At 43.1% G+C, this 23,216-nt stretch overlaps 1 protein-coding gene across 1 annotated transcript in view; it reads left to right on the forward strand.

Moving 5' to 3' along the window:
- LOC125247842 (GTPase IMAP family member 7-like) overlaps positions 1–23,216 on the forward strand; it is a 33,908-nt gene continuing 10,692 nt past the window's right edge. The window contains exon 1 of the mRNA XM_048159358.1: positions 1–204. The gene's annotated coding sequence lies outside the window, so the exon portion shown is untranslated. The remainder of the gene's footprint in view (positions 205–23,216) is intronic.

Consider the following 23,216-nt stretch of genomic DNA (forward strand, 5'->3'; position numbering starts at 1 on the left):
AAACAACAACATAATTTTCCCGTGGAATTCAAAAGAGGAATTTGAAAGTGAAAGAACAGAAGCCATTTTGATGAAGCTATTGTAAACTGTTTTACAAAGCCATTCTGCTGCATTTCTCTCCGTGCTGTGATCACACAAACCTGAGCATAATTAAGTATAAATACTAGTCTATTCGGACCGACAACCGAGACAGAGCAACCAAAGGTAAGGCGATGCTTTTGAGTCTGTATTAGCCTATTCATAAGAACTTAATTCGTAGTCATTAAAGCTAGTTAAAAATAAATAAATAAATAATAAAAAAAGTAGCCTAGTCAGCTTATGCTGTGCAGAATAACGATGAGCACTGATTTGAACTAATATGCCGTAATATTGTTCTCTAAACATTATAAGGAATCGGGGCTGGATTTCCCGAAACCTTCTTTAACTCTACGTCGTTCTTAATTATAGCCTACCTCAATCTGTATGTTAATACGTGTTTCCCTTATCACTGTTGACAATCTATACGAATATAATTCTGAAGTTGTAATACACCCCATGTTCAATTAGGATAATGGCAACGACTAAAATGCAATTATTCAAAGATTGTTATATATCTGTAACAGATATATCACAACTATTCAGTGTTTTTCGACCACATCAAGTTTATTTTAGGTTTCAGACATTTAAATACACATTTGAATGAAGTACTAGGCTGTATGAAAAATACTTTTATATTCCATAGGAAGCTGCAAAAATAAACCAATTATATAATTTGACAAAGAGCCCCCCCCCCCCCCCCCCCCAAAAAAAAATAAAATAAAATAAATAAATATATAAATAAATAAATAAAAATGCTGTTTAGGAATATGTTGAAGCTGGTTTGAGCTGGTTTATGCTGGTCAAGTGCTGCCCGGTTGCATAAAGCACATTATACGTTTTTCCCTTAAGTATGACACTTAAAGGCGTGATTTCCCCTTAACTAAGGGAATGATTTAAGGGTGTTGCATATAATCTCTTACACTGTTCTCTTATGTAAGGGAAACCGTTAAGTGAACGACAGCATCCCAGGTTTTACCGTTAAAAAATTCTACTGTTGCCATGGACACGTTATTTGTTAATACATATCGTGGTAAGTTTTCACAGAAAACATCATGGATAAGAAAAACAAAAAAGAAAACTAAATATGAAAGAGACGAGAAACTCAAATTGATAGTTTACTCAAAATTGAGAGGTCCCGGGAGGGACCTGTCTTTTTCATGTTCCCCACTTAGAAAATCTGATGCATGTAACTGCACTCTGATGTGCTTAATGCTTCTTGAATTTTTTGTTTTGTTTTGTTCTTTTACGTTGTCTCTGAGCAGCTTTGTCCCGAAATGTCGGTATTGTTTTCAGAGAAACGATCCTCGCGTTTTTTCTAGTCAAGTGAAACTTCACTTTGCTTGTCAGAATGCTTGAACCCACCCAGACCACTACTATATGGAAGTTCAAGTCCATTTACTAAACTTTTTAAAGATATAAGCCTGTAGCCTATATACTACATCATCATATGTTCTGTCATATAAACAGTATTTACAATAAAATAACAGCACAATTTACTTGCCTCAAACAACTCAATATGCATTAGTATTATTATTATTAAAGGCCTAAATAATTATTGTTTTTGTTGATCCATTTCATCTATCCGTACATTTTACCTGCCACAAGATGGCGCTGTTTTCGACACTTTTGATGCTTTGAAACCATAAACCTTTCCCGAAACATTTAGATAAAAGCTTCAAAGATTTAATAGGCTTCATTTCTCCATCCCTATAGTTTTAGGCCTTTTTGCAAATGTTTCAGTCGAATTTATCTGTTTTAGAAAGCGTTTACTAATTTTGAGCCTGTTTTTAAACATTAACTATCTTTAACATCATGTTTCATGTGTGGAAAAAAATGACGAAACGTCAGATTTCTTTTCACCCATATCCCCCACGCCCACACATACACACGTTTGACTTTACAACACACAAACGCACACCTTTATTTATTGTCATTCTCTCTTGCTCTCTCAATATGTCATGAGTGTATGCAGAGAGATTTTAAGAATTAATTTAAAAATTATGTAAAAAAAAATAAAAACGGCATTCACTTGCGCCCTCTCAAGGTACGCACAGTGCGTACAGCCGCACGGCTGCAGGCGCCACTGCTGACACCCTCATGTCGTTTCAAACCCATTAGACTTTTATTCATCTTTGAATAACAAATAAAGATATTTTTAATATTCTCTCATCATTTATGTCCATTTATTGAAAGACATCCATATTATTACGGCTGTGTCGGAAGCTCAAACGTGCGCGCAAGAACCGAAGAGGTTTTTTTTTACGTGTGATGTACGCACGTTTGCGCTTCCGTTGACCGTATAAGATATGTGCTACATATGTGATCTCATCAATGTTTATGTGAATAAACCGCTAAAGTACAATGTTTATCATATAAAGCGATCGATCGTGTCACGTTATAAGACTTGGATTGAACCTGCTCACTCTGTGTAACACTTAAGGTGAAGTTTTACGAAACTTACGTTATAGCTACTTAGGGAATTGACGGTTAAGGGGCTTTATGCAACACTTACGTTTTTTTAAGGGATTACTTAAGTGAAAACTATATGAGTCATTCTACGAAACGGGTGCCATTTGGGTCCGTAACATTTGATCAGATGCATAAGGCACACAAAATGTCCCAAACCTTGAGAGGGCGCAAGTGAATGCCATTTTTTTTTTTTTTTTTTTTTTACATAATTTTTAAATTAATTCTTAAAATCTCTCTGCATACACTCATGAGAGCAAGAGAGAATGACAATAAATAAAGGTGTGCGTTTGTGTGTTGTAAAGTCAAACGTGTGTATGTGCGTCCATGTGTGGGCGTGGGGGATATGGGTGAAAAGAAATCTGATAGGCTAGTTTTGTCGTTTTTTTCCACACATGAAACATGATGTTACAGATAGTTAATGTTTAAAAACAGGCTCAAAATGAATAAACGCTAAAACAGATAAATTCGACTGAAACATTTGCAAAAAGGCCTAAAACTATAGGGATGGAGAAATGAAGCCTATTAAATCTTTGAAGCTTTTCTCTAAATGTTTCGGGAAAGGTTTATGGTTTCAACGCATCAAAAGTGTCGAAAACAGCGCCATCAGCTGGAATACAAAGCCCCCAGAATATAGATACATTTCAACATAGATTTAGTTGGCAATTTGGATTATTATTATAAGTTCCCATGAGTCCTGATAAAAGCAACTTCTACTTCTGAAATGCATTTTTTACCACCGCTTTCTCACATAATGCAGTGAGGCAGCCCCTGTATAGAGTGAATTATCGATTCTTGAGCCATCTATATCAACCAATTCAGCACCACCGCCACCACAGAGAGCAGCTGATAAGAAGGTATTACTTAAGGTACCTCCTAATGTATAGTTCAGAAAACACGCCTAGAAGTGGTATACCTTTAGTTAAGTTATACCTTTAGAGCAGGGGTGTCCAAACTCGGTCCTTGATGGTCACTGTCCTGCAGAGTTTAGCTCAAACCAGCTCCAAAACACCTGCATTGAAGTTTCTATATGCCTAGTTAGACCTTGATTACACGCTTGATTACATGGGCAATATTTAACCCAATCTAACAAGAAAACTGAACTCTTCTATGAGGTGGTCATTTCATGAGACATTAGATTTTTTAGGTTAAGCAGATTGTGAAAACAAGATGGAATGAATTTTAATGAATTAAGCACGATTCAATCCATTACCCAGCTAACAGATTTTGGTTTAAGAAAGTTCTTCAAATATTCAGTGTTGGTTCTGGGAATGTAAAAAAATGTCAAATTTTCTTGATGTTAGAGGAACATCTATGGTACGGTGTTGCCTCCAGGCAACATGGTCTATTTTAGTTTGTTTTTAATAAAATAAGGCACCAATTGATTGATCAAACGTATCTCAGGACAGAATAACTCAAATACTAATCAATAAAAGTGCAAAAAAGACCAAAACATGACCAATAGGGGTCCATTTTGTGTCCTGTTTCAGCGCATGTCATATTTTCTCCATTGAAAAGTGCTTTTTTCACTTGTTTGTAACCATTTAATCACCCACAAAAATATAAGTCACCTTCACTGGCAAGTAAAGAAGTATTTTTAAGTAATTTACATTATATATCATCAAATGTTTTAGAGAAAATAACAAAAAAACTGTGTATTGTACCATAATGGAATCGCATAAGGCCATACAGGCATAATAGGTTTAAATACAAATGTATCATATTTGTAAGGAAAAGAGTTAGAATTATTGATTTTGTAATGCTTTATAAGAATACTAATTCACATACTATATCCGCATATATTATGATCTGCACATTTTCTATAGCACTTCAGAAAGGTATAAAACACAGGTAGCAAAGCCAGTTTATGAGGGTGATGATGATGATGATGAGGAGTTAATGAGGGGTCATACTGTGATGAGGAAGATGAAATCATAGTGACAATCCATCAGGGAGAGAGTGAGGGTGAGAGAGAAGATAGATATGAGAATAAGGATGGATATAATAACTATATATGTATATGTAGGGCCTCGCTCGACAGAACTTACCAATGACTTTATCAATGAACAACGTGATCGAACAAAGCTTCATTTGACAAAGGATTAATTTGCTGACACCAAAATCCCTGGGGGCACTGGATAGCTCCTAATTCCAGCTAGTCAGCATTAAGAGAAGTGGTAACAGGACTTAAGAACAGAGAATATCTATTCTGAGGCCTTCCTGATTACATTAAATTTATAGACGCTCACAAAACCCTTTTGTATCAAACGAACGGAACAGGAAACATTAATTAACGGACCTAAATGCACAACGATCCTCACAGACCTACCCTGATTAGGAATCCCTTTTTGACCCGGTCACTCGTGACTCCGGTCAAAGTTTAAACTCTGCTTAAGGACTCAATCTTGAATCTCAAAAGGGACAATTGTCGATTATTTAAAGTATTAACTATATCCAGAATAACATTTGCTATGATGCGATTACTAACATGTTGGATTCAATGCATCATATGTTTGTATTCCCGTATGCATTTTCTTTCTCTTGTAATCATTGTTTTAATTAGGTCAGTCTAGTAATATGTGTGTAAGAAGTGTGTCATGTTTGAGTTCTAAATGCAGAATTTATAATTCTTTGTAATTCTGTGTGAATGAAACATTGAAATTCAGTATCAGGAAAATATTAAGAAACGTTATAAAGTTGTTAATAAAACAGGAGAATGTTCTGCAGATATCACGCGATGTGATCAATAGACAATAGACGAGGCGTGTCTAAGCTCCATATAGCAACATCTCATTGGAGGATCGCATCTGAAGGACGGAGCTAACTTCCTCCTTTAAAACTATGCTTTCCCAATAGCTCGAAGTCAGAAATCGGTCAGAAATCGGTCAGAAGTCGGACTGAAGCACAGTCGTTGAAACCCAGTAGCCGAAGCACCGCTACTTTGACCACGGCTGAAAAGTCGCTTGGGTCATGCTGAAAAGAAGAAGCTGAGAACTGATTGACCGGGGCTGATTTTCCATCTAACAGTCGCCGACTTCAACCACGAGCCGCGCCACTGATTATTCAACAGCCGTCACATCCAGACTCCAAAACACTCTGTGAAATATCTGACCAAAGTCTCCCAAGAAGAGAGCCGCTCAAGCCAGACGTTCAGAACAGCGCGTTGCACCAGCCAGCAACCTCCTTCAAAGCTTCCGCGCAACCCACAGGGCTTTCCCGAGAAGACGTCACCTGAAAGACAGCCAATCCAGAACGGGATTCCGCTGTACACGAGTCACGGAACACCCGATTACCTCAGCTGTCAGAGCAAACGCAGGTACAAGCAAACTTCTCTCTCTCTTGCTGGAAACTGGTGAAACTCCTTTAAACCTAAAGAATCAAGCCAAAGCTCTGCTTTTGTGATTTTCCTCAGGTTATGAGTTAAGTTAGCACTGAACTTGGGACTTTTCATAACTCATCAACTCCGCGAATGTGTGTGCATGTATGTATGTGTGTGTGTTTAGCCTTAGTTTCCTGTAATCATTAGAAGTAGTCAATAAATCTTGTTTTGATTTTCACATATACGAGTTTCTTGTGCTGTGTGTCAAATTACTGCCTTAAACTTAAAAGATCAAGTTACCTCTTGCTTATAATATAATAATTACAATAATAACAATAATCATAATAAAATATTGTTACTGTTGGCCGCAGAATAATATTTTATCCAGAATTGGTAAAATACTCTAACCTCAATTTTCGCTGGACGAATATTTGATGAAGTGTTAAATATTAATTCTGAATCATTTACAGTGAATCATTTACAGTTGATTCAATTCTTATTCCCTGTAACAATTAAATTGAGCTAATAAATAGGCTAAGTCCTTACATATAATAACATAAAAATATGATGGTTTGATAATACTTGTGTTCCACTATGGTACAATGTGTCTTGAGGGCAAGAGCTGGATATAAATGTTACTTTTTATTAAATATGAAACTTTTAATACATTAAAAACTAGATATATTTGTTTAAATGTCTAGTTGTTACACACAGAAGGGGACAGAGACACAGGTTAATCGTATAAGATGTTTATTGAACAACCAGAGAGTTATTGCAGAGTGCAGGTAAGTGAATGCAGATAAAGTTCTTAGCAGATGGCTATCAAGGCAGTGATACTTGTCTTGATCTTCACTCCAGGTTAAAGCGGATGCAGACAGACGTGGAACAGATGACTCACAGAGGAACTCACTGAAGACACAGAGAACACAAGGGATCTTGGAAGACAATGGAGACAGGTAAGTAGTCCGTAAGGTAAGCATAACAGAAAGTATGTCTTAACGAGACCGGACAGTGACTGAGTGCTCTGAAGTGTCTTTTATGCTGCGGAGGTGATCAGTGCTGATGAGTGTCAGGTGTTGTTGGTTAATATTCAGGAGAGGGAGTGCGATGTGATTGGCTGAGTGAAGAGCCTGGCGTGTCTGTGACATTACCCCCCCCCCCCCCCCTTCACCACCACCACCACCACCATGTTGTGGTGGTCAACATCGTGGTGGTCGACCTCGGCTGCGTGGAGCAGGGCGATTTGGATGTCTGGCATGGAAGTCATTGAGGAGACTTGGATCTAGAATATCATCTCTGGGGACCCATGACCTTTTCTCTGGACCGTATCCTTCCCAGTCGACTAAGTACTCCAGGTGTCCACCACGACGCTGGGAGTCCAAGATGTCATTCACAATGTAAGCCGCCCCTTCGTCCACGATAAGCGGAGGAGGGGATTCTTTGGTTTCGCCAGGCTCTGTGGAGGGAAGAACAGAGGGATGGTGAGGTTTCAACAAGGATACGTGAAAAACTGGATGAATTTTATACTCAGGAGGGAGTTGCAAGTGATAGGTGACAGGGTTGATCCTCCGAGTCATGGTGAAGGCACCAATGAACCTAGGACTCAGCTTCCTACAGGGCAGGTGCATCCTGATGTCCCGGGTCGACAACCAGACCTTCTGCCCTGGCTGGTAATCGGGTCCGTGGGAGTGCCGAAGGTCGGCTGTCCTCCAGCACCTGCGTAGGGCCCGCTGGAGTTGGAGATGAGCTGAGTCCCAGACCCTCTCGCTTCATAGCTGTTCCAGCTGTAATCCAGGCAAGGGAATTAGTCGACAGGACTTGGAGAAATGATCCACAACCACTAGAATGCAGGTACAACCATTAGAGACTGGAAGATCCATTATGAAGTCCGTTGGATGTACTGCAATCCCTGGGGGCAACCCATCGGGGTGTCGGTGGAGAGTACAAAGAGTTTCTCAGGAATGATCGGTTCTGGATCTTCGAGGTTTTCTTCAGGATTGTAGATACGTGACAGAGCGTCTGCTTTGACATTCTTTGATCCAGGGAGATAAGAGATGGTGAACTCTATTCTTGTGAGGAATAGAGCCCATCTAGCTTGGCAGGGATTCAGTCTTTTGGCATCATGTAAATACTCAAGGTTCTTTTGATCTGTCAGAACTGTGAATGGGTGTTTAGCACCCTCAAGCCAGTGCCTCCACTCTTCTAGGGCAAGCTTGATGGCCAGAAGCTCCCGGTTCCCGATGTCATAGTTTACCTCCGCCGGGTTGAGCTTGTGGGAGAAGGCACATGGATGAAGCTTTGGTGGATTCCCCTGCTGCTGTGATAATACTGCTCCCACTCCTGTGGTGGAGGGGTCCAACTCAACAATGAATGGGAGGTATGGATCAGGGTGGGCCAGGAGGGGAGCGGTCGTAAAGGCTTTCTTGAGAGTGTTGAATGCCTCCGTGGTGGCTGGAGTCCAGGACTGAGACTTGGGCTTGTTCTTGAGCAGACTGGTGAGGGAACTGGTGATGGAACTGTAACCCTTAATGAATCTCTGATAAAAGTTTGCAAAACCCAGGAACCTTTGCAATTCTGTCACGGACGTGGGAATGGGCCAGTTTGTTACAGCTGTTACCTTCCTCTCGTCCATGCGGACGCCACTGCAATCAATGATGTAACCCAGGAACTGCACTGAGGGCTGGTGGAAGGTACACTTCTCATCTTTGAGAAACAGATGGTGAGCCCTCAGGCATTGGAGGACCTCCGCAACGTGGCGCCGATGGTCGGCCTTGCTCCGGTAGTATATTAAAATATTGTCAATGTAGACCAGGACAAACTTGTGCAGGAACTCCCGGAGCACCTTGTGCATGGAATCTTGAAATATGGAGGGGACGTTGACCAGTCCATATGGCATGACGAGATACTTGTAGTGGCCAGTAGGTGTCATGAAAGCTGTTTTCCACTCATCCCCCTCACGTATTCTGACGAGATTGTAGGCACTGCGGAGTTCCAACTTGGTGAACACAGTGGCACCGCGAAGTTGTTCCAACACTGCTGGGACAAGAGGAAGTGGGTACCTAAACATGATGGTGATCTTGTTTAAGGCTCTGTAATCGATACATGGCTGCAAGCCTCCGTCCTTCTTCGCCACGAAGAAAAAGCTGGAAGCAGCATGGGAAGTAGACGGGCGGATGTAGCCTTGTGATAATGCCTCGTTGATGTACTCCTCATGGCCTTCTCCTCAGGGATTGACAGTGAGTATATCCTTCCTCTGGGCACTGGCTCACCAGGGATAAGATTGATGGCACAGTCCCATGGCCAATGAGGAGGCAGCTTGGAGGGTTTCTTCAGACAGAATACATCACTGAAGTGGGAATAACATGCAGGGATGTCAGTTGAACATTTCTCTAGTGGACTTTCCACACCTTTGACACAGACTTGGATATCATTGGAGCTTGGATGACTTGAAACAGGAAACTCAGGAACATTGACTTGGACTTCTTCGGAACTTAGAAGACTTGGAACAGGAATCTCAGGAAAACATTCATAGAAACATTTATTACCCCACTTCAGGATCTCTCCTGTCCACCATGAGATGATGGGATTGTGTTGTTCCAGCCATGGGCACCCTAAAAGCACGGACACAGTAGATGCACAGATTCTGGGCCAGCCTGGCTGACGGCTGATAGCTGACTAATTCTGGCTGACGGAGGACGGATGGGAATAGCGACTAGCCCTGGTGAACTTCTTGAGCCCAATGGAATCCTTGTATGCAGCGAGATGCAACCGCACACGTGGATCGAGCCCCTGACAATAGGTTGTGATCAAAGCTTGTTCATTCTAGCCACTTGCAGCAGCAAGAGTTTGAAACTGTAAGGCATAATCAGAAACAGACATAGCACCTTGTTTTAGTTTACACAATCTCTCCCCGATCATTGAATCCCACGCTGGTTTTCCGAACACTTCCTTGAAATGCGAAATGAAGCTTGACAGAGACTGTACAATGGGACTTTTCAAAGTCCAAAGCGGCTCCACCCAGTGAAGTGCTTTTCCATTGAGTTGAGAGATTATAAACGCCACCTTGGAATTAACGTTGGGATACAAGTGTGGTTGCATCTCCAGGACCAGTGAACACTGCAGAATGAATCCATTGCAGTCCTCCACTGAGCCAGAGAAGGGTGCCAGTTTGGCCATGGGACTGGCGGGTGCAACGGGTGCAGGAGAAGCAGCGGTGAATGCGGAAGTGGTCTCTGGAGGTGCAGGGGTGGAAACGCTGGTTAGAGTGCGACGAAGTGCATTGACCGGGTCTTGGAATGGATTCTGGTGACTCATCTTGGTTGTTTGACGGTGTTGGTCCGGTCTTCTGTTACACACAGAAGGGGACAGAGACACAGGTTAATCATATAAGATGTTTATTGAACAACCAGAGAGTTATTGCAGAGTGCAGGTAAGTGAATGCAGATAAAGTTCTTAACAGATGGCTATCAAGGCAGTGATACTTGTCTTGATCTTCACTCCAGGTTAAAGCGGATGCAGACAGACGTGGAACAGATGACTCACAGAGGAACTCGCTGAAGACACAAAGAACACAAGGGATCTTGGAAGACAATGGAGACAAGTAAGTAGTCCGTAAGGTAAGCATAACAGAAAGTATGTCTTAACGAGACCGGACAGTGACTGAGTGCTCTGAAGTGTCTTTTATGCTGCAGTGGTGATGAGTGCTGATGAGTGTCAGGTGTTGTTGCTCAGGAAAGGGAGTGCGATGTGATTGGCTGAGTGAAGAGCCTGGCGTGTCTGTGACATTAGTTAAAGAAATTTATGTTTTCAATAAATATATTTATTTTTCTCTACATGAAAATGCCAAATATTAAAATTTTTCCATTATGGTACAATGTTGCCTCGAGGCAACAAACTTATAAAAATTAAATAAATTAAAAAATGATGAAAATTTTTATTGATATTGTTAAAGTGTCCAATTGTAAGCAGGTAAAACAACACAAATAATTTTTTTCTCATATATATCATATTGCACAATACTGCACAATTGCAAGTGTTTTCAGAAAATATTTCTGCATTAATAAAGCAGATCAACACTGTTGCTTTAATGGTCAACTGACTGAATTAAAGTGGTACAAACAACTAATTTTTTCTGTACTTTTGCATAAGTTTGGACTTGAATCTTATTTTTAGAAGAAGAAGGTAAAGTCAACTGATCCCTAGTGAAAAAAAAGTATGCTAAGTATACTTGCAGCAAGACTAATTATTAGTATATTTCAAGTATGTTAATGATTAGTTAATTTAAAGTGTGCTATTTTGAAACAACTAATTTTGTACTAAGTATATTTAAGTTGAAATTAAGTAGTATTAAAATACAACTTTAAGTATATTTAGTATTATAATATTATATTCAATTAATATTATATTCAGTATTATAATTATAATCAATTACATGTATGATTAGTCCTGGTTTAATAATTATTTAGATAAACTGTTCGTTTGTCCAGCAAACTAAGCCCCTCACAGAATATTATAAACGGAGTTATTCTCTGGCCAAGAGAATATTCCTATTATAGCATCAAAGCATAAAACGTTCGAAAACGTTAAAGTGACTTGGTCTTCAGTTGAAAGAACAAACAGAACAATCGAGCATTAAGTGTTTAATATATGCAGCTACGACTACAGAGATTATACGTCTAAATATATATATACAAGAATATACACACCTATGTACAAGAGTGGAAGTAGAGAAGGAAAGAGAGAAGGCAAGTAGCAAACTTACAAAACAGTCCTTGAGGCCAGCGCGGAAATCAGTTTCATCATCTAAGATTGAGAAACGTCAGTATACTTGCATTGGTTGTGCGTGTCGAATTTCAGTTTAGCACTGGTGCAGTTCGTTGGCTTCTTCCGTTCCGCGGGAAGGTTTGAACTGAGGACTTGAGAGTGAGTTTCGCTGGAAGATGGCGGTCCCGAAGCTGAGCGTGATGGCAGCGCGTGGTCACTGGAGATGTCCGGGAAAGACATGCATGAGATGCTCGTGAGACAATCGGGAGAACACAAAGAGAGAACCACGGAGAAGGTGTGTGTCGTTGTTTTTATGGAAACCCAAGCTAACACACCTCCTGAATTGTAGCGACCAATAGATGCGCAGCACTATTTGGCGGGCAAAGTTCCTTTGTTTGGTCTCCTAGCTGAATTTGCATACTTAATGACTATCAGATTGGATTTCGAGATGGAGTGCTTTCTTCACAGTATCATTAAACACACAGAAAAATGCATTTGTCAGCTATGTGACATACCTCAGTGAATAGCTTGAGTCCGGAGCTTTACGGAGAGATCAAACTAGATACATCAGAAATGCATATAAAAGAAGTTATGGTTTACAGACAAGATTCCACTATTAAAATGCACACTAGCACAAATACACTCATTTAAACACTAGGAAACATGCATAGGCCCCAAAATACATGATGGATATATTTCAGCATAGTTGTATTTTACATATACAGTCAAAAATGTATGATTGTGTGTTTCTGTATGTGTCTGTGTGTGTGTTTTTGTGTGTGCCTGTGTGTGTGGGTGTTGGAATGTGGATCTGGTCAGTCTCTGGGGGGGGGTGCTCCTTTTGAAGTCACCAAAGTGAGGAAGTTGGAGTTTTCTGTTTACCCTCACAGGTCCACAAACCTGCCGAAAGTCACAGTCGTCCGGAGCCGATTTAGTGATTTACAAACAATGTTCATCAGGTTAAAAGCGTTCGGAAAACTCCAAAGTTTATTGACTCTGAACGGATCCATCCAGACGTTAGTCCCCCTTTCGGCCAACGAAGTTCCTGTGCGGACTTCGTTGGACGTTAACCAAGTTTGATGGCACATGGATCCGGATGGTCACACAGCAGGTGGTTCCTACTGGTCCTTGAGGAAGGGCAGATAGGCACTTGTCCGTGGACTCTTGCATCCCTTTGGTCCCTTTGGATAGAATGAAGGCCAGGCCCAGGGCGAGTGCGTACTTGATTGCTAGGGAGAGGCAAAGGACTGTGTTGGCAGCAGTCCAAGCTTGGGCTCTAGGTGAGCTGATCAGGACAAGCAGTCGTGAGAGTGCTTGGAGGGCTGCATCGATAGGAGTACTGTCACTTAGCTGGGACCCCCCTTTGGCAGTCCTCAGTTCCAGTCCTGGATCTAAGGTGTGATGGTGATTCCTGGAGGAGGATGGGATTTCCAGTTCTGACTGGTCCTCTTTGCTTGAGAGACAGTACACTGCCAGATGGCTGCGGTGAAGGATGGAACCCAGGGGTACCTGGATCCACTTACTTGGATTGGGCAGGTTGACACGAGTGGCAGTGTTGTGCTGTTAGGGTGGCAGCATGAGTGGGGGTGTGGACGAGCAGTCGATCACCCACAATCTCGGCTTGTGTTCCGATGACTGGGGTGTGAGGCTTGGCCGGGCAGCGTGTGTCGCTGGTCCTGGGCTGCAACTGGCCCATTCCTTCAGTGTGGTTTCTGAGGAAGAGCTGGTTTGGGCAGAAGTACTGAAAGTCTTTGGTGAAACTACACCTGCAAAAGTGGGGAGCCAGGCACAGCCGTGGGTTGCTGTTGTGGTAGGCTACCACAACTGAGGTGTGTTTCTTGGCATGGGTGTTACATTGCCACCACCTGACATTGACCTTGTCTTTGGGTCTGGAGATGTTATCTGGTTCACCGCTGGGTAGATTGAGAAGGACAGCCACCTCATTCTGCTCGGGGTCGACATGCAGTAGGATGGCAGCACCCAGGGAGTCAGTGAGGTGGGCTGGAACAGTCTTGGTGGGTCTGCCAGTAGCAAGGTCCAGCACAGTTTGTGTAGGATACTGAGGGATCCTATTCATAGCCACTCTGTCCATAGGGAAGCTAACTTCTCGCAGCAGGTCTGTCAGCAGAGCTATAACCAGCTGATTTGGGCAAAGTCATTCTGGAGGACTGTAAACAGTTGCTTCCTTGAGTTCGCCGTTTGGATCAGCAGGAAACTGTGAGTACAGAGAACCACCACAATACCTTTCCGGGATTTGCAGGTGGTTTGCAGGGTTTGGCTCTGTGTTGCGAGTTGTTTTCTCAGTTGTAGGCGGAGCTTGTTGCGATGCTGGTGAGGGGAGCAGGCTGTGATGAGACTCAAGTCTCCTGGTTGGTACAGGTGCAATGGCAGTGGCACCTGCCGTGCCATCAGTAGTTCCGTGGGGAACACCTGAGTTGACTCCTGTATGGTGTCTGTGATGGCCATGAGCATCAGAGGAGGTTTCACAGTCCAGTCTTTCTGGTCGACTGACCGTGGAAACGTGACTCCTCGGTTTTGCAGTGGAGCTCGGCGATTTGCGTTTGCAGTCTGGACGTGACGGCAAACTTGACATCCTCTGGCGTGCTCTGCCACATCTTGCTGCATGCTGGGCCAGTACGCCACTTGTTTCAAAGTCTCATAAATAGTTCTGGTGCCATGGTGTTTGGCACATGATGTGTCGTGGGTGTATATCAGTTCACCCCCCTTTTGGCCCTGTGGCAGTACAAGCTTTGGCGCTGTGAGGACATCAGGGACATATTTTAGAAAGTTCACTCCCACACGCAGCATGTGGTTGGTCTCATGTAGTCGTTTGTGGCCAGGGGCCGTCATGGGACCAGATGCCGTGAACGGGAGGTTGGAGGGGTATGAGTGGTGGTGCAAAACATTTCGCATGGAAGTGTTGGCAAGTTTGGTTGTCAGTGGCAGTAAGGCGGGAAATGTTGCAGGAACAGTCCGCTGGCTGCGGGTTGTTGTTGCCACACTAAGGGTGGGTGAATGGGGTGGGTGTGACCATAGCTTGTTATGCAGGGTGCCAGTCTTGGCAAGGGTATTAGTTTGGTCGTTCACGCCTTTGTCACGCCCTGGTTGCTTTAAGCGTCTTTTCACCTTTTCCCCGTAAGCGATTGTGTCGTGTGCTTGGGTGAGGTGATCACGTGTCTGGAACAGGTGTTGATGTTTCACCTGCTTGTTGCATTCAGTCTTGAAACCAGTTTGTTTCCAGCCCAGAAGATGGCATGTGAAACAAGGTCTGGCATAGTGTGAGTCTGTGCACATGAGTTCTCTGATGTTATGGACAGAGGAGACCTGAAGAGTTATGAGGGTAGCTGCTGCTTCACCATACTGACATGATTGGGGACCCCACCTGCCATTCTGTGATTGGCAGGGTTGGTTGTTTAACCATCGTACCCTTGCACTTGCCTGTAGGATGCCCTCATGGATGTAGGAACGTCCATCGACGTAGGCCGTGGGCATTCCTTGGCACGCATTCTCTTTGAGGTACCTGTGACAGGTTGGTTGCTGTTGTTGGGGCACCTTTATCTTAAGTGTCAATGCTGGTGTGCTGTTATAGCAGTTTTGGCAGGCAACTGAGTCTCTGCTCCGTGCAGACTTGTGCTTTCTGGCACGTCGTGGCAGTGGCACTTGCTGGTTCAGCTTCCTGAAGTCGCTGGTGGGTCGCCACTTGCTGTCTGGTTTGACAATGGACCAGGTAGGGACTGAATAGGTGCTGTTGCATGGGCAGATAACACCTTTTCCTTCTGTTGAATGAACAAACTCCTGCACTGGTTCATGTGGGGCGATGTGACCTTCTGGGCACTTGCATCTTTCTGGATCTGTTGGCCTTTAGGATCAAACCTTGGGAATGGCTCCTCTGTTGTGGTGTTAGCTGTCAGGTTGGCTGTCAGAGGTGCAGTGCATTCCTGAGTTTCACAGGCAGGCTGGTTAGCGACTGTGGGTACAGCGAGGTGTTGGTCCTCCATCAGCTCCGTTCTGCGCACCTGTTCTGTGGGTACCAGTTTGATGTGAGTGATGGAGATGCTCTTGAAGGATGCTGTGAAACTTGTGTTGCTTAAGCTTCCTTCTGGGACCATGGCAGCTGGTACTAAGTTAACGACTGTTAACCTGAGTTCAACGTCATAGGGGCCGTGGTCCATTATCCATTCTAGATGGTGGGCTTTGGGAATGCTGATGTCTGTGACCATGCATTCGTTGAGCCGACTGTGAGCTACATAGGGTGACACTTCAGTTAGCGGTGTGGCTTTTAGAGTGGGTCCAAGTTCCACGCCTTCAGGTGAAAGTGTGAAGGAGCCCAGCGTGTGGCTTAGGGTTTGACCACATTGCCTGTTGAGCCAAACAGCACCCCCTTTGGTGTAAGGTGGTACTACAATTTCCTGTATGTTGATCCAAACAGCACCCCCTTTGGTGTAAGGTGGTACTACAATTTCCTGTATGTTGAGCCAAACAGCACCCCCTTTGGTGTAAGGTGGTACTACAGGTTCCTGTATGTTGATCAGGACGCAGACTTTTTGGATGTGCTGGGCTGACAGGAAGTTGGCAGTGTTGGCAGGAACAACAGGGAGCTGTACAGTCATTGGGGCCCACACTAACTCCTTAGCATTGTCAATATGAACTTTAGTGTGCATCAGGAGGTCTGGAAGGCCCAGGAAGTGATGACTTAGACGCCGGTTGTTCCACTTCAAGTTCAAAACGCGGATGTCCTTGGCAGTTGTTGTGGCTGACAGACGAAAGTCCAATGGGAAGCGTGTTTGCGTGTTTGCATGTTGACAGATGGGAGGTCCGGTGTTCCTTCAATGGGAGCACTTAACAGCGTGTGGCTGAAGGCTGAGTTGTCTGCCCACAGTGTGAGAATAATGTCTGTTGTAGTTCAGCTGTGAGTCTGTCGTGACCTTGGAGCAGAGGGAGTTACAGTCTATGGTGAGTTGAAGTGCGCCGGGTAGCGAACTTGGACTGTGCTCTGAGACAGAGTTCCCGCGGCTAGCTGTGAGATTTCCCGCGACCTCTGTGACCTGACCGTCTGGCTCAGGTGGTCTGGGTGACTGGGAAGGCAGAAGTTCACACACTTGAGCCCAGATTTTCAGTGGTCTGGCGTTCAATAAGGGCTCAAAACAGTCTAGCAGGTCTTTGTGGGTGAAACAGAGAAACGTGTCCATTTGCGCTACGCACACAGGAGGTACCAGGCTCACTCGACCAGTGGTGTGGTGCGTGGGAGCTGTGTGTTCAAGGTGGACCTCATTTGGACTGTGCGACTGCACATTCAGCTCACATCTTTGTGAATTGAGAGTCTGATTTTGTCTTTCAGCTTCATTTCTCAGTCTGTCAAAAAGGTAGTGATCGGAGCCTGGATAACTGGTTGGATTTTCTACAGTCCTTTTAGACGCAGTTCTCTGCTTGGCTTGAGCTTCGTTGACCAAGTCTCGCAGCTGCTGAATAGACATGCTGCGTGAGCAGGCCAAGGCTGCCAGATGATCACTCACCGCAGGGTGCAGCTCTCGGAGAAGCAGAGTGTTGAAGATGAAATCTTCCTCCATTGCTGGCTGACCACGTGCTCTGAAGTAGGCCATTTGCAGTCGGCTGTAGCAAGTGTATGGGTTTTTCAGTCTGCCCCGTTTTAGGTCCATGGCAGCAGGGAGCCCTTGATCTGATGCAGGGTCAGAGAGCTTTTGGATCAGAGCCTGTCGCAGGTGCTGGCAGTTGGATGTGACAGCTGCTGGCAAAGTTTCCTGGCCGCTGGACGTTTTGGGCAGTGGACTTTTAACCCCATTTGGAATTAGGGCTTCTTGACTGGTTAGGGGAAACCCGGTGATGTGTGTTTTCCCTCCCATGCCACTTTTCAGTTCTCTGTAACCAGTGTCAAGTTCATTCACATAGTTTCTTTGTTGTTTCGGAGCCATAACTCCTTTCTGGGCCTGTTTAAGATGATTTTCACAGGTCAGGGCTTTAGTGTGTCTGTCTTTCGGCTTAGTCTCTGCTTTGGCTAGGGGAGCTTCGCTGTGTTGGAGTTTTTCAGTCAGTTCTCTACGCTCCACCTCCAGGTGGAGCTCTGCAAGGGCTTTTTGAAGTCTTTGCAGCTCCTCCTGCAGCTCGGGTTTGGATTCATCCGCTGTCCAACGCTGGTCCTGGGTCTCGACGCGTCGCTAATCGTGGTGACAATGAATCTGGGCCTGATTCCGCCGGGCATCCTCCGCCTGGAGCTTGAGGTTGTGGGCGATGGCTCGGATGACTTTCGCCCATTCTTTGTAACTCGGCGTCGGATCGTGGGCCATCAGTCGTTTCAGGTTGTCGTCCAGCTGCTCGTTGCTTGGGTGCTGGGGATCCACAGCGGCGTTGGGCAGGAACATGCTGGTCAGGGAGCCCAACCAGGTCTTGAGTCGGTCCCCGTGGGTGCTGGGGCTGGCTGCTCTGAACACGTTAGCTTGCTGTTGGCGAGAGAAAGACAGCACAAACAGAACCAATGCAAGCACGCGCAGAACTAACGACTTATAACAATGCATGATTATATAATTCTTTGGTTTGGTTCCAGTTAACTGGTGCAGACAGTTAGTGGAATGTAAGCTAAACACTTAATTGTCGATAGCCAAAAGGACCACGCGGGTCAATTTGTGTGGGTGAGTGCCGGATTTGAATAAAGATTTCGACAGGCGGTAGCCCTAAGAGTCCTTTCATGACTCTCACTGCTCGGTCGTCTATCTATTACTCAGTTTTCCGTGGTGGCTCTCACAGGCTCTGCTTTTACATGAACTGAAAGAAACAAACACAGTAGAAAAGCAAAACAGAACAGGGTGGATGCAATTAAATGAGAAATAGAGCAGTAAACAAATAGAAAGGAATAAAAATAGAATAGCAATAAACTAAAACAGAAGGGCTAGAGGGGAGAAGTGAAACTTAAACTTCCTATTCCAGCTGGGTTTATGACGGTGTCAGGCGAGTGCACTGTTGCGTCATAAAACCTAGAGGGATGGTATGGATCGAGAGTATAAGGGTTGGCCCGCACCTGAATAATCGAAGAATATGTAATATTCTGTGGCTTTCAATTAGGTGAAGTGACTGTATGTCACTAATTTAGGCTTGGGTGAATTGTGGGTGCTCAGATAAGAACTCAATGGCAGGCAACCTTTTCTAGACGTTCAAACACTCGACTGCGGTGTCCGTGGCCACCTGTCCCCTTTGTACCATGTTGCAACCTCTCAAACAGGGAACACCAGCACAATTGCGCACTTTGGCAAGGTATTTGCGCCAACGGCCCAAGTGACCGGTCAAAATTGAGTTTTCCCTGAACTGTCCCCTTTACGGGCAGTTACTCCAAAGGGGCGGTTCTGTCGTGCAGAAGCCTGAGCAGGGAAATTAAACAAAATTGCCGTTTGTTGTCACCCTGGTCTCGTTGCCTCCCTGTACCTGATACACAACTCGCTGATGTCCTTGCGTGTTGCCCGTGATACGAGGTCAGAATGTCCCCGATTCACACACAGTTAGTGCAAGACCGCCAGGCCAGGCAGCTCCACTCACTGGAACTCACTGGGGCGACCATCAACTCACCACCAGGCGGTGAAGGGCCTTATCTGCAAATACACAAGTGATCACCCAAACACAGCTTAATTGTAAATTTAAATCTCAGTTTAAATCTTGTTTAAACCAAATTTAAATAATTAAGTGTGTATGACGAAAGAAAATGAGCCTAAAATGACAGTCAGAATGAACTAGTTAAACTAGAACTGAAATGAGCAAAAGGGGGTAAAGAAAAACAAAATAGTTCAGATGCACTTGATTCAAATTTGAATTAAACTCTGTTTAATTGAATTCAGACCAGTGCATGAGATAACAGAATGGGGAAAAGGGAGAGAAGGAAGACAGTCCAGAGGCACTTGACTCAAATTCGAATCAAACTCTGTTCAACTGAATTTGAATAAGTGCATAGAATAACAGAAAGGGAAAAGAGAGGAGAAAGCCTTCCCTATTTGTAAGTTTCCTTGAAGAGAATTGCTTTTTTATGAGCAAAATGCCAACTGATTGACACTACTTAATTTTAAAATTCAATTAAATGTTATTTAATTAAATTTAAAATAAGTGTATGAAATAGGGAGGCTTGGGTGTGCGTGAATGTTATTGCCAGCCAATAACAAACAGGACCCAGAACCAAGACTGAATAAAATAAAACATTAAGTAACAAAAGGGAATGAACTTCCAAAGTAAAAATAAAGAAATAACTTGAGAGAAAGAGAGAGAAAAGACAAAAAGGGAATAGATGAAATAAAACAAAGTAGAATAAAAATAAAATAAATAAACTAAACTAAAATAAAATAAAATACAATAGAGTAGATTTGTGAACACAGGAAAAGAATACAAGGAAAAGAGAATTGACTTATCTGGCAGTGTCCACCAGGGGGCGCACTCTCAGAAAGTGAATTCCCTTGTTGGAAGGGAAACTTAATTTAAATTAAAAATTTAAACGTGTTTAAATTAAATTTAAATCAGTAAACCACATTCCAACAATGATTGGAAAGCATAACCACCAAAAGCAAATTACTTTTACAACTCCCCGCAGTATAGAGAAGCAAAGACAATTTGGAGATAATTTCAGTTCAAAGTATGGAGCGGCTTTAACTCAGAACGTCCACGCGGTGGCGTCAATGAGTCCACACAACCAATAAGTAGGGAGGGGTGCCACACCTGAGCAGACTGCCCTCTGGCGTCGGATCAGAGTTACTGCATCCCCTTTCCTTAATTCGTGATCTAAAACGAGCGCGCTTGTGGGATTCTACGGCTGTTTTAACTGCACGATCATGATTACAATAACTATATATATGTACCGTTTTACTCACGGGTACACAACTTTGGGAATCAGTCCCTTATGGTGCAAACTTTAATGCACGCGAATATGTAACTTTTGCGGGGTTTCTTCGCCGCTGTTACAGGTCACGTTGGATCAGAACGTGGACCAGCTCCAAAATTTTACACATCAATCGATAAACCAGATGAACTGCTCTCCGATTAGATTTGTAAGGGGGATCACGTGGTTTGGGTAGCTAGGCCAAACGACGTAACCCAGGAGCGCCAGCTATATTGTGAATTATTTGACGACACAAATAATTCAGATAAATAGTGGCAAATATAATAAGGCCTTGAAAGAGGGATCGCAGGAATCTCGCCACGACTCTCTAAACTTCGCTGAACACGATTCAATTCTTTTATTCAAGCGGAAATTAATATTCAAAACTGTAACTTACTGCAAAGATTGTCGTCCTTCACAGATACGAGCTTGAAATATTAATGGACTGCAGTGTATTTCACGTTCAACAATTTACTACCGTGTTTTTAGACACAAAGCAGCTTTGTTAACGTATCTTCAAAGTGAGGGACGGCACGTTACACATTAAATCACACAAATTATTCTACATATTCTACATTCTACCAAAAACCAAGTTTAAAACATTGCCCGCATTCTCCACCAAAAATAATATGTAACGATGTAGCGGTTATTAATCAATTTATGGGTGGAATATGAATATAATAATTCACAAGGTTTTATGAATTATTATGCACATATTGACCCAAGGGGGAATTAAACATATATGGTTAATTAATTACAACGAATTATAATCAATTACATGTATGATTAGTCCTGGTTTAATAATTATTTAGATAAACTGTTCGTTTGTCCAGCAAACTAAGCCCCTCACAGAATATTATAAACGGAGTTATTCTCTGGCCAAGAGAATATTCCTATTATAGCATCAAAGCATAAAACGATCAAAAACGTTAAAGTGACTTGGTCTTCAGTTGAAAGAACAAACAGAACAATCGAGCATGAATTAAGTGTTTAATATATGCAGCTACGACTACAGAGATTATACGTCTAAATATATATACAAGAATATACACACCTATGTACAAGAGTGGAAGTAGAGAAGGAAAGAGAGAAGGCAAGTAGCAAACTTACAAAACAGTCCTTGAGGCCAGCGCGGAAATCAGTTTCATCATCTAAGATTGAGAAACGTCAGTATACTTGCATTGGTTGTGCGTGTCGAATTTCAGTTTAGCACTGGTGCAGTTCGTTGGCTTCTTCCGTTCCGCGGGAAGGTTTGAACTGAGGACTTGAGAGTGAGTTTCGCTGGAAGATGGCGGTCCCGAAGCTGAGCGTGATGGCAGCGCATGGTCACTGGAGATGTCCGGGAAAGACATGCATGAGATGCTCGTGAGACAATCGGGAGAACACAAAGAGAGAACCACGGAGAAGGTGTGTGTCGTTGTTTTTATGGAAACCCAAGCTAACACACCTCCTGAATTGTAGCGACCAATAGATGCGCAGCACTATTTGGCGGGCAAAGTTCCTTTGTTTGGTCTCCTAGCTGAATTTGCATACTTAATGACTATCAGATTGGATTTCGAGATGGAGTGCTTTCTTCACAGTATCATTAAACACACAGAAAAATGCATTTGTCAGCTATGTGACATACCTCAGTGAATAGCTCGAGTCCGGAGCTTTACGGAGAGATCAAACTCGATACATCAGAAATGCATATAAAAGAAGTTATGGTTTACAGACAAGATTCCACTATTAAAATGCACACTAGCACAAATACACTCATTTAAACACTAGGAAACATGCATAGGCCCTAAAATACATGATGGATATATTTCAGCATAGTTGTATTTTACATATACAGTCAAAAATGTATGATTGTGTGTTTCTGTATGTGTCTGTGTGTGTGTTTTTGTGTGTGCCTGTGTGTGTGGGTGTTGGAATGTGGATCTGGTCAGTCTCTGGGGGGGGGGGGGGGGGGGGGGGGGGGGGGTGCTCCTTTTGAAGTCACCAAAGTGAGGAAGTTGCAGTTTTCTGTTTACCCTCACAGGTCCACAAACCTGCCGAAAGTCACAGTCGTCCGGAGCCGATTTAGTGATTTACAAACAAAGTTCATCAGGTTAAAAGCGTTCGGAAAACTCCAAAGTTTATTGACTCTGAACGGATCCATCCAGACGTTACATACATAATCTCACACAATACAGTATTATAATTGTGCTACTAATTAAATACAGTTTAACACATTTTCCCAAAGTTGAATGCATTTGTTTTCAAGGCCACTAAATTAAATAAAATGTAAGAATATCACTAATGAAGAGACATATTCCATTAACAAATCCAATAGTTTTTATTTAAACTTAAAATAAGATTCAGCAAAACTTACCATGTTTTTCAATAAAGAAAAAAAATATTGGACCATGGTGACCCTCTATACACAAATACAAATTACACATTATATTCCATTTTCTGATGAGCTTCTCATTGTGTCTGATGGCACAATGATGACCGCAGAGACTCGTGAAGAACAGCATCTGTTGACAGAATATACCAAAGATATAAGACAGCATGTTCAACACTTTATTCACGTTTACAATAGTCTGTCTAAATCCTGCATTGAACCAGTGGTGTAGTCTATGTGATACGCAGGTATACGCCGTATACCCACTAGGAAAGGTTAAGGATTTCCGTATACCCACTTAAAAAAGCACGCATGAATGAACTTCTGAAGGTATGATAAAAGATACAGTTCAACTT

This window comes from Megalobrama amblycephala, linkage group LG1 (genome assembly GCF_018812025.1).
Source record: "Megalobrama amblycephala isolate DHTTF-2021 linkage group LG1, ASM1881202v1, whole genome shotgun sequence".
Lineage (NCBI taxonomy): Eukaryota > Metazoa > Chordata > Actinopteri > Cypriniformes > Xenocyprididae > Megalobrama > Megalobrama amblycephala.